A 17,307-nucleotide genomic window follows, 5' to 3' on the forward strand; every position below is an offset into this window, starting at 1 on the left:
TATCATGTATATTGATACAAAACGGTCAGAAAAAAAAGAGATAATCACCTCATTCCTCACATATTCCTACCAGAAGGTTCCCTCCTAACAAACCAAGGGCAATGGCTTTGGATTACAACTTTATTTGCATCTTGTCTCAAGGGGGAAACACAAAAGGGTTTTAACCAGGCATGTAGAGATATGATGTTTTTCTAAAACAAACAACAACCACAACAAAATTGTATTCTGGTTCTTGAAAATAAAAATCTCCAGGGCAGTCTTGTCATCAGCCTTTGAGGACACTAAATGCAAGACTATTAATCAGAATAATTCAAAAATATTTTGTTCATTACAATCATTTCATTACTGAGTTTTCACAGGGACTCAAGAAACACCTTTTAAATGAACTACTTATTTCAAAATAACTTGATATAATTTTAACTTTGTTAAGATGAAATATCACTATGATGTAGTTGGATTACTCTTATAAAAGAGTTCATTCTAAAGTCAGGCTGTAAATGTACTCTTTTCTCTATTACTAAATGCTGTCTGAGTGGCATAATACTCCTAAAATCTGTTTGACTTGAGTCCTTGATGTATTAATTTGCTAGGACCTCCTTCCTCTTGAATTATACAAAACATATACTTCTTAAATTATACAAAGAATAAGGATAGGTCACAGAGAATACTTTAAGTATGAACTGTTTGAATCTCTGAGTTCCAAAGGAGAGGATTTGAAACAAAATTAAATTCAATACACTGAACTCAAGTTCAAAGCAATTCCCTGACTTTCTGTTGTTCTGGGTTGTTGGTTTTGTGTTTGTTGGCTGCTGAATTTTTATCAAATTGATTTCAAGAATTGGAAAATTAAGCTGAAAAAAGGCAGCTCTGTTTATGAAAATTTTCATGCAGCAAACACACATTTTTCAAGAAAAGATGATACATGGGAGCGACCTTATTTTTTTACTCAAGATCATTTAGAAGTGCCTTGAAAAAACAGAATTTGAAAATCGGTTCCAGTCTGTTCTTAAATAAAAAATTCAATTCAATAGTTTAATCATAATTCAATCCAAATAGTATCTCTAACAGAAACAGAAGACTACTACATTTTCACTTTAAACCAGAGAATTTTTCATATAATGAGCAATAATATACAAAATACTACAAGACCAATTCACCAAAGTGCTGCAAATATACTTCTCTATCTTACTATTAGCACCTGTGGTGAGTTAACTTCTGGTTGCCAGTAGCCTACCAAACTCTCTCACTCCCCTTCCTCAGCAGGGCATAGAGTGAAAACAAGATGAGCAAACTCACAGATCAAGGCAAAGACAGTGAGATCACATCACAGGCAAAACAGAAAACTTAAGGAAGACTAATTTAAAAGCCTTCCATTTTAAAAATCCATAATAAAAATAGAATAATACAGTATGTAACAAAAAACATAACTAAAAACGTCTTCTTTTTCCCATTTCTCAAGTTCAATTTTTCTTCTTCATTCCCAACTGCTGTACCTCCCCAACCCCAAACAGCACAGAAGGGATGGGGAATGGGGGTTATGGTCGTTCCAGAACGCTTCATTCCTCCTTAAGTTTTTCCCCTTCTTCCTCATGGTTCTTTCCCATGGGCTACAGTCCTCCAGAAACAACCTGCCCTGGCATGGGTCCCCATGGGCCACCATTCCTTCCTGAAAGCCTCCTGCTGCATTAAGGCTTCCCCCTGCTCCAGCTGGAGCTCTCTGCAGGCTGCAGTTGGGCTTGCCAAAGGGGAACAGGGACTTCACTGGAGCCTCCTCTGTGCACTATACAGGATTGTCCAGTTTCCCTCTCTTAGGGTCTTAAGGGTTTCTCACATTTGTCTCACTTCTCTCTCTTGCTGCTGCACAGCCTTTTTACCCTACCCTAAATATTCTATCGCAGAATGATGGGGATGGGGATCAGCTTTAGCCAGCACTGGGTCCATTTTGGAGCCAGCTGAAAGTGACTGTGGCCAAAACAGGGAGAGTTTGTCTCTTCTCACAGAGGCCACCTCTAAAGCCCACTTGCTACCAAAACTTTGCCACGTAAACAATATATATTATCTGAAATTATTTTAAATTGCTTAACACCCTGAAAGAATTCTGATATCTCACCTTTAAATGCTTCCTAGGTTTTTCTGTAAGACAGTGTTAGTGATTTCTTACAAGGGTTCAAATCCCAGCTGTTACTCTAAATTTTAATGCAAAGAATATTTTCAGCCATAGACCTAGAAGGCAACTTCCATCAGAGTTGACAGATTCTTCAACAAAGCTAATAAGAGCTGAAGAAAAAAAATTAAATTCCTTAAGTGTCTGAGATTTGAGATTTTAAGTTTCTGTACATTATTTTTATGAAGTACTTGCTGATATCATGAGACTGAACACCTTTTCCTTGTGTATATGCTCTACTGTATGTTTACTGTGAATAATACAGTTTATTTTACAGGTATACCTTTTGATTATAGATGTCAGGGCAGCTGGGGAGGTTCACTAGTTATTCTGGGGAAATAAAACCCTGGCTAATCAAAAGTTAGATCAAGGATTTAAGCTGAAACAGAAGATTTCAAATTTCTGTACCTGTGAACAGCAAGAATGAGACAAAAGAGATTTGGAGCCACAGTTTAAGATAGTATTTATGTTACCTGAATAGGCATCTTACCCTTCCTTTCTCATAGGCCAGCAGCCTTTTCCTGCTCATTCAATCCTGTGGTGAACCAAATTGAGAATCTGATCTAAGTTAAAATTAATTGAGGAAAAAAAAGGCAGTTTCAGCTCTGATTGGTTCCTTGATCTAGTTCAATGAACAGCAGCACAAACATTTCTGCTAGCCCAAGGGAGGAAGCAAAGCAGGGTGAGAATAAGCTGTCAGGTAGAGAAGGAGGTCAGGACTGCTGCTCGAGGCGCAGAGCTAGCTGACAAAGTACTTGAAACTGCAGCTTGAGGTGTTTTCATATTTGCATTTTTTTCATCAAAACCAAATCTTCATGTTCTGCTCTTGATTAATTCTGGTGTTCCAGAGAAAGGACTGCAGCAGAGAAAGGACTGCAGCATGAATCTTTACTTTTAAATACTTTAAAAGTATTAGCCATTTCTGTTTTTTCAAAATTAAAAGGTTTATTAATGAAAACAAAGGTGAGGTCACCATTACAAGAGGGGGGCAATAAAAATACAGCCCAGACCAATGCAAAAATAAACTAAATGAAATTATGTTGCTCCATCACTTCACACTAGCAGTGTTTATAGACTAGTTTCTAGTTTTTAGCAGCTCCTGTAATTGTTTGCTGTGGAAAACTGCCTTTCCTGGAGGGTCCTATTTTTGAGGGTATTACTGTGATATTTGAACAATTTTGCAAGCCACAGTACATATGTAGCTGTCTGACATGAACACTAGCTGTGTGGGAGTGAATCAGTATTCCAGTCTGCACTGGTTATAACTTCTAAAGCAGCGATGCTTGCACACAAGACTAAGATTCAATTTATGTACCTATAAACAGGGAAGACTCAAACAAACCAGCTTTCTGTGAAAAAGCAGTCAGTTAAATTTACAGCCTTGTATTCACAGAATGACTGCAGCAGAGCAGATTACGTTAATTTAGAGATGAAAATCAGTAGATCTACAGCAACTATTGCATTTCATTCGTACAGTTGCTGACTGAAAATGAGGTTAAAATGCAGCAACATGTCATGTAAATAGCATTTGCTACCCTGCAACAAAAGATCACTTACATGGCAAAGAAATCACCTAATTTTTCACACATTCATGAATCATAGCCCAAATTAACTACAAAGATCTTCAAATATTTTTCAGGCAAGGAAACCTCATAGGTATTGCTTAAAAAAGCAAACTGAGGAAAACAAGTCTGGGTGACCAACTGATCTGATTGTTTTGAGTGATAGTATTAAACAGAAATAATATTTGCTCATCTGTGCAGCAACAGAGAGCATTTCAGCATCGTGGGCTCACAAGGCAGATGTGATGCTTTGTTATAGCTGTCAACAATTTGCTGCATTGCAGGCTAATGGTAGTGGTGTAGGACAGCAGTGCTACGGTAATGTTCAAAGACTCATCATTAACCATCACACCCAGAGCCTAAAATAAGATATTAATTGAACACACAGGTGTGTTAAAATGTAAGTAACATTGTCTGTTAAGATTGAACATTAGTAGATTTCTGCTAGATCTTTAAATCTGCAATTGCAGCAACCTTACAAAATCAGAAGTAGAATTTTAATACAAGAGCCTCCTCAGAGAATTGCTTTTACAGTTGGACAGATGAATGCAACAAAGGAACGGCAGATATCTATTTCTGCTCTCCCCTTTGAACACACATCTAGAAACACTCATCCAAAAGCACATGCATACATTTGTTTAATTAACTAAAATATCCCTGGTGGCTGATACCTACTTGCTTTTTAATATTTTACATCTGCTTCATTAGAATAGAATAGAAAAAAACCCAATAAATTATTATAAAAATTAATAGATGCTGAAAAATTCCATAAAAAGTTATAAATAACTTATTTTGTCTCCTGACTGAAAACATCAAATGTCTGATTCTTCCAGACACTGATAATCAGAAACGCATTTTCTCCTTTCTGTCTCTGTTTTTCAATAGCTATCCTGTGCACAAAGGTTCCAAGGACAAATTCACGCAACAACAGAAAATCACCTAATCATCTAATTTTATATGACTAAGACAGAAAAGAATACTCTTCAAAAGGCATTTTCACATGGATCCCATATGGCTTTTCCTTAAGCTGTTTTTTGTCACTTGGATTTTAGGTGAACCAAAATTAGCCTTTATAATTAGATATTCACAAAATTACACCAAAATTTACATAAACCTAACAAGCCCTTTTAAAAATTTCTCTTTTACATGATCTGAAACTGTCTATTAGTGATTCCATCACTAAACTGAATTACTCAGTTTTCCATAGCTGCAGCACAATGCCTATAGCCCTCAGGACACAAACTTGAAAATGCCATTCATACAAGGTTTTTTTGTCTCATGTACATTCAACAAAGTGATGGGGATGGTCATGTACAGAAAGGGTGAAAGCAAAAGCTTTGGAATCAGTCAGTTACTGAATAGTTTTTTGGCTTAGAGGACATATTGTCATCACAGAGGGACAACCCTGGAGCATTAAACTGAACCCTTCCTAACAGAAGTGTCATATAAGTTTTAGGTGATTTGCTATCATCTGTTTCTGTCAAGGTGAATATTACATGGGAGAAAATGAGTCTTGCCAATTTGCACATACTAAAGCTTAAAAGAATTAGTAGTGTAGAGGTCATTGCAGAATATGATGCTGTTTTTCTTCCTGTGTGATTAAACTGGAAGACAACAGCAATCAGGCAGCATTGATTAACTGGATGATGAAATAATTTTTTTTCCCAAATCCTGAAATTAAGGCCAAGAGATTTCAGTATTACATTATTTGTTTTATTTGGATATTTTGTTACTTGGATTGTTTTGATAAAAAGCAGAGTTAAGTAGTGAAGGGACTACAACAGGGACTGATGGAAGATCCTAGAGACTGATTCTGAGGTGATGGATTATGTGAAAAGGATGGACTGTGACTGGGATGGTATAGTACTAAAGGGACACTTTAGTGGTAGGGTGTGAGAATCAGAGATGAAAGTAATACATCTACTTTTTTTTTATGTTGAAATTTCCTACACCATTCCAGATGCGAGATGTTTGCAATGGATGTAAGTCAATACCCAGGGAAATCTTGGCTTTCCAATATAAGTTAAGTTATTGATTTACTTTTCCAAACTGGTTGAATGAAAAAGCATTAGGGAGACTGAGCATCTCTTCCTAAACTCTTGAGCAAACAAGATCAAGAGAAAAGGATAATTTTTTCTCATGCATTCCCTAAAAATTAGGGTAGGGTCTACACTGGTAGCAACACAGGATATATCTCCCCACCTGTTCTTTGACCCAGAACTGGGAACAGCCTCTTCTAGATGCACTTTTCATGTTGTGCCAGAAATGAGGAACAAATTAGGGGTTAGATGGTTTTTCTCTGACCCAGTATTCCAGGAATACCCAATTCTCTAGCAGAGATTATAGTCTCTGGATTACAAATTACTGATGAAGCTTTAAAACAGAATAATGAAAAATTAAAACGCTGACCCCTAAAACATTCCTATGATTTGTTTTCTTGAACTTCCAACTCCACAGCAGTATTGTCTCCTACTACTCAATAGCATTCATATAGCATCCTTTCTGTTCGTAATACTTTCCTATAAATCTGTGTGCAAACTCCAATTACCAAAATAGATATCAAATTCTAGACATAGGACTTCTAGAGTTATTTTCAAAAGGAGAGTTGGAACAAAAAAGAAAGAGAGAAACCTCTGAGCAATGAAGTAGGAAGCAGCATGGCATAGCAGATAGACTTTCAATCTAGCTCTTCCAACAGTGACTAAGCACATCTTGGTAATACATACTCATCCTTTATCTTTGCAGATAACTCAACATTCATAGAAAAAGACAAACAGCAGAGGAGAGACTATTTCTCACTTTCTCCAAGGAAGACAGTCATTCCGATGAAAAATTTACTCTTGGATTAGTCAGAAAGCCATCTCCAAATTCTAGTATTTGCATTGTTCTTGCACTGCTAAAGTTGAATCAAGTCAACACGCTTACAGGTGAATCAGCTTAATAGCACAGGTTTGACATGGAAAAATAAAAGGAGTCTGCCTTTCAAGGTAATTTTTAAAGGTCATTTCATTCAAAATTTTTTCTTTCAAGTATTTCTTTCAAGGTTACTCAAGAGCTGAAATAAGAAAAGTGATATTGATTTATATAACTTAGTCTTTTTACTTACTGCACACTATATTATGTGCTGCTTGTTTTGGGAGAAGAAACACAAAATAGGGACAATTTTAGAAGATTTTGCTCATATAAGGAAAAATACCAACTGATTCTAGTCCCCTACTTACTGCACTCCTTCTCCCATGTTTGAGTTCTTGGAGATTTTTCTCATTAAATAAGAAAGAATTAACATTAACATACTTGATGTGAGCTCATAACACTAAGGAGGATGGCTCGGAAAGGCAACAAGAAAGTTACTGTTTGTTGGATTATTGTGCACTTACTCACATGTGTATAGAAATAGCTCCTTGGGAAAAATACAGTGGAAGGATTTAATAGCCAATGTCTATTCAGCTCTTAAGGTGATCCCACAGAGTAAATTCCAAACAAAAATCCAGCAACACAATTTCTGAGATGTGACATAAATCACCACTACTAGACTCTTCAAGACACTCTGTAAAGAATTAAACTTCAGAACCTATAAAGGCTATCACCACAATTTGCCATTTGTTACCTTGAACACATATTTTTTTTCTAAATGTCTTTTTTCTTCCTCAAGTCCTGCTTTCTTCCTGAATTTTATAACAATGTTTAGTGACTCTTTTATATATGATGTAATTTTTTCTAGCTTGTATTCCCAAATTACTTATCCAAAGTGAAAAAATGAAAAAGGAAATCAACATACATATTTTAATTCAAAACTCATGTCATTAATAGAGATACCCAATCTTTCACCTGTAAGCATTCATAGGCCTTCTCTCCTCCTCTAAAGCAAAAGGAAAGCACATGTATGGCACAAGTTTTTGCTGCAGGTGAATATGCAGTAAATGTGTGAACTCTTAGATCCTGGGGATTTTTAAAGAAATTCATTACATAAAAAAAACATTGAAAATGAGATAGGCACTGCTTTCCATCGTTACCAAGCCTGATCATTTTGGTAAATTCCTCTTGAGCTGTGGCCTTAAGGATGCTGCTCTTAGGTAACTCCACGAGCCTGCCCTAGACCACATTTCAGACTTTCAAACATCAATGTCTTTGCAGGAGTTGGTATGTTTGGAGAACTTGTGCTAAATTTTAGGAGATGAATTTCTTAATCTTACCTGGAAACTGACATGGCCAATTTAAATTTCTTACTGCGAGAGCTCAAAGAGAAAAGGGAAGCTTTCATCATACTTTTGATAATTTTTGAAATGCAACCTCGTGTCTTTAGCTGATTATGATGCTACTATCATCTGGAAAAAGTCTATGTAAATCTGTCTCCTGTAAGATTACAGCTTTGCCCTATTGAGCTAAGTCAAAAACCCTAAAACTTTGAATTTCTAGAAATTAAAAACATCAAAAATATATGTGAATTAGATATTATCAAAGCAGTACTGTAGATTTTCGGCAGCCATTTCACAAAGTAGAACAAGGGGACAAGTATTTTAGTGTCAGTAATAAATATGCATATTTCAATACTGATATCATAAGCCTTAATTAAAAGTTCTCAATTACCTTGTACAATTTATGATAGGACTAAAAAAAAAAAAAACACAGAAAGAAATTAAATTTGGAGAGAAATCTAATTTACTCAAACAGTTTGTTTCATTTCTGCTTTAAACATGCAAAATCCATGAAACTATAAATTATTCTTTATCTTCCTATTTCATTTGAGAATTCTGCAGCCAACTTGATAAAGGGCATGGGGACTTAATTTGTCCAGTGAGGAGCTATCTTCACTAGCAGGGAGTGCTAAAGGTTCAGGGACACATTTCCTGGCTGCTTGTCCAGCCTAGAGGGTGTCAAGGGAGAAGAGATCTCCCACCAATTCTTGAAGGCATATGGATATTCAGATTTGTTCCTGAACCTCTCTATTCATAACCTCAATACAGGGGACATTTCAAGGATGGGGGATTAGGAGCACAGGAAAAGCCAGATGACATGCTTCAGTGATATTTCAATGATGTATGTTCCCTGGTGATCTGAAAGGATCCAAATGTAAGTTTATTTCAATTTGTTAAAAATTGACCTTAGAAACTGAAACAAATTGTAGAACATTTGCCATTAGACTTACTTCTTCAACTTCTTATTGTTAATTATCATGCATTTCAATAGCATTGTCGACATCCATTGCTCATGATCCTGCTTTTTATAAAGGAATGTGTTTGTCCTTTTTCTATAGATGGTGTGCCCTTCAATTCTGCCAGTTAATTCTCATGAATGTCAATGTTGTGAAGTTCAAGAGAACTTGAACCAAAATGTTTAGGGTACCAATTTATTTTTTTGTTCTGAAATGAATGAGTTATACCTAAGTTAACAGAAAATCATATGGATATGAAAAACAAGCAATAAAAATTAATACCTTGCTCTCTTGTTCCTTAAACAAATTGTTGTGTTTAATTTGCTCATAAAAATGATTTTTTTCTCAGTTTTTTCTAAATTGTGTACATGTCATTTTTGAAAACAGAAGATATTTCACAGAAAATGTTTGCAAACAAGATGTTTAATGATCAGCTGAATTTAGCCTCAGGTAAGCACTAAAAAATGTATTGCAGTCTTAAAACCCATTCAAGGTGTTCCTTAAGGCTTTGGTTAGATTCTCATTTGATCTTTAGTGTGTAAATCAAGATCTATTGGGGAAAAAATCAAGTATACACTGTTTATCATCACAAACTTAATTCAGAATTCAAAATCTTCACATCAGCCACCAGATGTAAAAACTGCACAATGGCTACTTGTGACAGAGCTAAGAAAAAAACATTCCCAGGTTTAAAATACTGGTAGGACCTCATATAACAACTATTCCCCCCTCTCTAATACAGAAGACTTAGGGTTGAATTTCTTTTAAAGATTTTGAAATCAAGCACAAACGTTATTTATGGAACTGTCTTTGTATGTGACACAGAAAATGAGTGCACCTTCAGCAAGTTGCAGACAACATGAAGCTGAGCATTGCAGCTGACACAACAGAGGGAAGAGATGCCATCCAGGGGAACCTGGACAAGCTTGAGAAGTGGGCCCTTAAGAACCTTGTGAAGTTCAACTAGTCGGAATACAAGGTTCTGCAGCTGAGTCAGGGAAATCCCAGACATGAGTAGAGACTGAGAGAAGAACTCAAAGAGAGCAGTCCTGTGGAGAAGGACTTTTGAGTTCTAGTGACTGAAAAGCTGAGCATGAGCCAACAGTGAGCACTTGCAGCCCAGAAGCCAATTGTATCCTGGGCTGCACAAAAAGCAGCGTGGTCAGCAGGCTGGAGGTGTTTGTGCACCTCCGCTCTGATCTCCGGAGATTCCATCTGGAATAATACATACAGGTTTGGGGCCTCAGCCTTAGAAGGACATGGACCTGTTGGAGCAAGTCCTTTGGAGGGCCATGAAGATGGTCCAAGGGCTGGAGCGCTTCTCCTGTGAAGGTGGGCTGAGAGAATTGGGGTTGTTTAGCCTGGAGAAGAAAAGGCTCTGGGAAGACCTTCTTGCAGCCTTCCATTACCTAAAGGGTGCTTTGGAGAAAGGGGAGAGCAACTTTTTGTACAGCCTGATAGTGATAGGACAAAGCAGAACAGTTTTAGAAGAAAAGAGGAGAGATTTATATTAGATATAAGGAACAAATTCTTTACTCAGAGTGATGAGGCGCTGGAACAGGTTGCCCAAATATGGGGAGGCCCCATTACCAAAAGTGTTCAAGGCCAGGCTGGATGGGACCTCAAGCAACCTGCTCAAGTGAATGGCATCCCTGAGCATGGTGTGGGTTGGAACTAGATGGTTTTTAAGATTCTTTTCCATTCTATCATTATATGAAAGGGAGCTGATATGAAAATTAAGAGGGTCTTATGTTATTTTCAAGGTAGGACATCCATATTGTTCTTAAATTACATATGTATTTTGAAAGTATAAGACAAATACATAAACCTCCCAAAAACCCTAAAACAATAGCAATTGTATTAATAAAATAAAAAGGCATTGTGAGTTGAGGGATATTTCTTTTTGAACATCTCCCTTTACTTTCATATACAGAGAAAGTAGGACAAACTCCCGGGGAAAAGTCTAGAGAGTGTAGATTTTTAACATGGTGGAGTTTACTCTCCAGAAAGTGGAAATCATTAAGATGATCTGCATAGTTTCTAGATAATTTAATAAAGATGTAATCTCATTAAGTCACAGTCCTTGTATCTTGTCTTCTTTCATGTATGGGACGAAATCTAGTTCTTCAACACTTTGTACACTACACTAAAGAGAAAGAGTTCCATTACATTTTAATGGCTACTTTCTGAGTAGCCATTGAGTCTTTACAAATCTGTGTCATTCCTCTTTTACAGAGCCAGTCAAAAGCTATGTACCTTGTAATGAAAGATGTGCCCTTTGAGTGCTTTCACAAGAACATCATCCTCTCTATCATGGTGCTGTGTTAGGGCACAACTGTGGGCAAGATGGAGCACAGTCATACTGATTCCAGTGTCCTTGCTACCCAGGGGTTGCTTTCAGAGTCCAAAAAAGATGAAAGAGGCAATCAAGAAAGAGAATCCATTTCACTTTCTAGTGAGGAACATTCAGTTTGTTTTTGTGCAGTGTGGTTCTGATGACTGCTGACATATGAAGAGAGACCTTAAAGCAAGTCTTCATCCTCTTATAAAATGTAACAAAGGCCACAAGGCTGGCTCACTTTTTTTCTTACCATCTGACTTCATTCCACTGGCATTCTAAGTAAAGCACCTCAAAAGAACTAAATATTTTACAAAGTAGAACTAAGCCAGGAGGGAAAACACAAAAGAGGAGGTAAGGGAACTTGGCAAGGATATACACAGCTGCATTTTTGTCTTGCTTGCTTAATAGTGTAAACAACTTTTGTTGGTTAGCTTTGTATGTGACCATTCAGGAAACCTTCTGTATAGACAATGTATCTTGTCAACCATTTCCTCTGTGTGTAAAATGTAATTCGTCACCCTGCGCTGCCTTGGCAGCAGCCTTGTAAAGAACTCACTGAATTAATGAATATTTCATAAATATGTGATTTATTAGCATTCCTCCCCCTCAGCTTTGAAAAAGATCCATCCTTCAAAAGCTGAGTGCACAAAAGCTATCTGCAGGTATGGAAAGGCGACTGAAACCCCTGAAGACAAAACCAGGATTTCTTAATAACCTCTGGGCTCTACAGACTTTAGAAGAGATATTTAGTCAATCTTGTATTAATATTTTAGATGGCAAAGAAAAGCCATACTAAGATATTATGCTGAATTTGGCTGTCAGAACCATGGGCTATCACAACAAAAAAAAATATTACCAACTCAGAAACTTTTATTTTCATATATTTTAAGGAACATATAAAAAATAGTTCATGGCATAATGCAAATACCTCTAGGCCTTCTGTGGCGCCCAGATTTTCATACTGCTACAGAGCACTTTCCTTCCAGAACTACCAGCAAATTCATCACAGGCGCACATTATAAAGTTGTAGGTACCTACAACTAAGCACCTACCTGTGCTTTTATCCTCACCACTAATATCCTTGAGTACTAATACAATAACTACTATAAGAATAAGCATTCTTTTCTGTTATTACAAATATTTATTGTGCTTAATTGCTATGTATAGCCTTGTTTCTTATGCATTAACATTCATTTTCTGAGAATTTGCAGATTCTGACACACCAGCATTGCAATACCAACACAAAATAAACTGAAAAATCAAATGTGATTGTGATATGTCAAAAAGCTAGTATTATCAGTGGCAAAAAAAATTACAGATGTATTTTTCCTTTTTTTTTTTAACAGGAATCCCATATTTGCAATTCTAGTGCAATTCCAGTATTAATTGTCCTCTGTGTATTTGATCCAAAACACCTGTAGCATTCACACAATTATTACAGCTGGATTGCTAAGCTCTTATCTTCAGCTGTAAGAATTTATGCTTTCAAGCCAGGAATCCTCTTATTCTGTAAAGATGGCAAATGCTGCATAATGTCAGACCATGGCAAAATAACACAGAACTACTTCACAACAAGACTCATCTATTATGGTTGTGTTTAAATCTCCTTGACTAAAACTTTCTTGGGTCTCTTTCACTGAGAGAAGATGAATAGCTCCAATGCACAGCTTTGGGACTTGAGGTCAAAGGAGAAAAATGTGTGTGGCAAGTTATAAGGACAGAGTGATTTTCCCAGGTAATAGATGATACTTTTTGTAGTGAGTTTTATTTTTTTTAATCTATCTTAATTAGGTAATCTGAATTTATTTTTTTTTGTGGAAGAAGTACCCACTGTGTGTCTTTAGACTTCAGAGAAACAATCATATATGAGGGAAAAGAGGATAATGCTACAGGAATAACATTACAAAGAGGAAAAAGGAAACTAAAGAATAACTGAAGCATATTCAAACATAATACGAAACACGAGACAAGGACTGCGTGAACTTAACATCTGCATCGAAATAATTCCTGCATTTTGTTTCAGAACCCAGAAGTACCTTCTCACTTACCAAGTTATGAATCTAAGCCCAAAATATTAAGGGAAAATATGGAGGTATACTTCCTAGAAGCTTTTTCTTGCACAGGAGCATTCATCTAGGAAAATATACCTATAATCCATCAAGAGGGTGTATGAGATATCATACATAGCTCAGATAAAGCTTATAAAATGCTCAATCAAATATTGGTATGATGGACATAGAGAAATGAAAAACTATATCAGAAGTTAATGTTCTCAGACATATCAGAAGGAAAACAAGAGATTTTCTTGACACTTCTGTCATCCCCTTCCAGGAGCCATTCCCTGGAGTCTTGCTGTATATTGTTGGTTTATTCTATGATCACCACAAAAGAGATATGTGGTTGTGGTCATCTGATATTTGCTCTGTAAATTCAATCCTTTTCCTAATGCAGAGATTTAAACACTATTAATGTGTATATTTCACTAATTATCAAAGTCAGAGAAACATACGGTCAGAAAAGTTTTTAAGGATTTATGGAACTAAATGGGGTAAACCAAATAGTTAGACTAAGAGAGTCCTACGAACACTTTTGAAGCAGAAAGTGATTAAGTTACAGTTTTGCAGTGCTTGCGCTCCCTAGATAAACTGGCATACAATCTGATTTAATCACCTATCTAAATGGAAAAAAAAATGGAGGGCATTAGAGATTTTGGAGAGAATAGAACTGAACAGGACGCTGAAGCAAGCATTATATGTGCTCAGAGGGTCAATACTAATTTACCTTACATGATGAGTTTATAAAGCTGTTCCTTGGCAAGGAATTTGCAATAAAAACTTGGGTAAACGCATAGGGCTTGAAGTCCAACTTCTTAGTTATTTTTAAATTTCAGCAGTTTCAGAAGTGTTGGGGAAAGTCTATTGATGTGGTGAAAAGGGTTAATAACATTACTAATAAAGTAAAAAAACCCTTTTTGTTACCTTTTTTGTTCCAAGGTCACACACATGTGACTAGGCTAAAATCCTATCACAGCAGGGAGGTGGTTGTGAGCTTCAGATGCAGCAGGGAGAAGAGAATTCAAAGTGAGCACAAGATAAAAGGTAAAGTTTGAAGAATCATTTCTAATTGATTTTGTGATTTTTGGCATCATCCCCAAAGAGCTAGAGTCAAACATGGTGGCTTTGTAGTCATTTGTGAAGTGCATACCTAAATAGGAAAATGTCAGAGTAGGAATTTGTAACTAAATCTTTGTAACTGTCAGATCAGGTGCAAAACTCTGTGTATGAATGCTGTGAGGAAGTAGCAAAATGAAGTTGCATGGAAATCTCTGGAAAGCCAACATGTCATTGGCATAGATGCTTTTCTTTTTTGTATGACCCACCAGATTACATAAAGAATAGAATGCCAGCACAGTGGATTTAAATGAAAAGCCCTCTTTCCACAGAGGAAAAACAAAACCAGTTCTTATCACTGATAAGAGACAAGATCATGTCAAAAGGCTGACTAGTCCTCCAACTGTATATTGAGGTGGGTCAGCTAAATGCTGGCTGTATTACAGTCATGGCATTTCTGCCATCCCCTCCTTCTGAGACTGGAAACAGAAAAAAAGGAAGCATGGAATTATTTGGGGAAACCTACCTTCAGACATCACACTATTCAAATCATCTAATGTAGTTAAAAAATCACTTGGAAGATAAGGGAAGAAATCTATCCCAGTCCCTTAAATGTGGAGACCTTTACAGATTGACACAGATGCCTAAAATCAGTCTTCCACAGACCTTTCAAATATTACGGAAGTTCTGTGGAAAATTTCAGTGACATTGTTTTACTGTTACTGCATTTTGTAAAAAACAGAAGGTTGAAAGGTAACCAGTCAAAACTTTTCAGAGAGGCTTGAACTAGATAAAGGCATTCTTGTCTTAATATTTCTCATCCCATCTTTACTGTCCCAAACTTTGCAAAAATATTTGAGCATATCTCCAAGATTTGAGATGTGAGTAGGAAACTTGGAAAAGATGGAGAAGGGGAATAAAACCTATCTTCTTAGTGTTCTCAAGGCAAAAAAAAAGTGTAAGCAAAATTTTTCCATAATGGAGAAATTATACTCTCTAACAGCAGAACCATTATCTGATCGATTGTAAATGTAGGCATCTCTCATACTAGTCCCCTTTAATCTGGTTTGACAGAATGAAAGGAACATATTCTAAATTGCTGTAATAGCGCTTTCTGCTTCAGGAATTTAATATGAGACTTGTTCATATCAAAGGCAAAATGTGCATATCAAAGTCGTAGATTTTTTTTGTCACTTTCCAAAACAGTAAATGAGATGTTTGCATTTAAATTATGCAAATTTATTTTTTCTTTTCTATCTGCCTTAACCTTTGGTTTGTGTCAAGAGACACTTCAGGTTAGTTGGCAAACATCAAAGCACTTTAGTCCCTACTGCTGTCATTTTTACAATAATTGTATTAGACCACTTAACAAAGTTCAGTTTCTTGTATAGGTCTCACAGCTACAGAAAGGGCAAGGAAAATAGGAGGGTGAAAACTTTAGAGACCCGTAGAGGTTTCCGCAGAAATTGTTAATGTTTGAGTGCACTGGTGTGATAGGAACATATCCTAGTGTCTCACACTAGCCACAGAACTACTAACAAAACAGTCAAAGAGAAGGAAGACTGATTGAACTTTGGGGATCTGTACTAATTTATTATAAAGATAAAATATATTTGTATTTGATAATTAATACATTACTTTTATTTTTTACTATTTTTGCATTAGTAAAAAAGTATCAATTCCCTCAATTATTACCATAAAAAGTATTCCCAAATACATCTCAAAGATGTCAAATAGTACTACCTACACAGAGGATGTTTTTCTCTTTCTTTTTCTTTCTCTTTCTATTTTCTATTTTTACAATTTTAAAAGCAACCTTTTTCATACATAGCTTAAAATATATCGATTCTCATATAATTTAGGGTCAGTCAAAAGCATTCAGAAGGTTAGGTCTGGTTCTTTATGATGCTACACAGTGTTTACTAGGAGGACTTTTATGGGGTTGAGGGGTTTGATTCCTATTGGGGGAGCATTGTCTGCCTAATTCTAGCAGAGTGACTAAGATGGAGTGACTAAACATTCAAAAGAATCCAAGCAAGAAGAGTGCTTCAGAAGTGATGAATAGAATTATTGCATGTCATAAGCCTTTCTGTACAGTTAGGGTGTGGTGGCCGTGGAATGTGTTGGCTCATATGGCATCTCATCATTTCTGCAGTGGGACTAGGGCTGTGCAAGTGGCCCTGGGCTCAGGAGTCAGGAGGAGATGCAGTGGAACCATATGGTTGGTGCTGAAGCAGTGACTAGGGCAGTGCTGCCCTGAAGACTGGTCAGAGGCTTGGATCTACCATGTGCAGGGAATGCGCTTGGTGGGCAATTAGATATTTTAAAATATTTTCTTATAGATATAAGTTTCATAAAAGAAAAAATACGTAAATTGGACTATGGCCACTGCTACATCTAGAACAGTTAGTGGGAGTAGGATTGATATAGTTGCCCTGTTCCTTTTCTGGAGAGCTCTCTACATATTGCCTGGACAGCTGATCCTCTGTTTCAGAGTCCCCACACACAGAGATATAGATTTTGATCAGCTGGACTATATCAACTGCTCTCATCAGCATTTGTGCTGAGATACTAGTCTGCAAAATATGGCTGCTGAAAATCAGACCCATTCCCTGTTTTCTCACTTTTGTTAAAGAGGCAGAAATTTCCACAGAGGATCAGAGTGAACACATTATGGAAGACTCACATCTTCAGCTGTCTCTACTGAGTATACCACGCCTTTCTTCTCAGTTGCACTGGTTATGCAACATGAACACAGGAGGGAAAGGAGAAATACGGTCTAATAATACTAGTGGTTTGGTTTTAGGGGCTTTTATTTTCCCTTTTGTGTCAGTATTCCGAAGGTTTGCACTATTTCCTTTTCTAATTTGAGTAAATGAAAACTCATTCCTCTATATTTTGAGCTTCTTAGGTCAACTGAAAATCTAAGCACAGCAGGCTCACTGAGGAGTGACATTTTAGATTTAATGCCCAATTTT

The 17,307-nt window shown here is 36.6% G+C and overlaps 1 long non-coding RNA gene across 1 annotated transcript in view; it reads left to right on the top strand.

Annotated features, from left to right (window-relative positions):
• The window catches only part of LOC131085102 (uncharacterized), a 34,872-nt gene extending 25,758 nt beyond the window's left edge, over positions 1 to 9,114 (top strand). Inside the window, exon 4 of the long non-coding RNA XR_009114609.1 lies at positions 6,472 to 9,114. This is a non-coding gene — a long non-coding RNA (uncharacterized LOC131085102). The remainder of the gene's footprint in view (positions 1 to 6,471) is intronic.
• The last annotated feature ends 8,193 nt before the right edge of the window (positions 9,115 to 17,307 follow it).

Source organism: Melospiza georgiana, chromosome 6 (assembly GCF_028018845.1).
Source record: "Melospiza georgiana isolate bMelGeo1 chromosome 6, bMelGeo1.pri, whole genome shotgun sequence".
In the NCBI taxonomy this organism is placed as follows: Eukaryota; Metazoa; Chordata; class Aves; order Passeriformes; family Passerellidae; genus Melospiza; species Melospiza georgiana.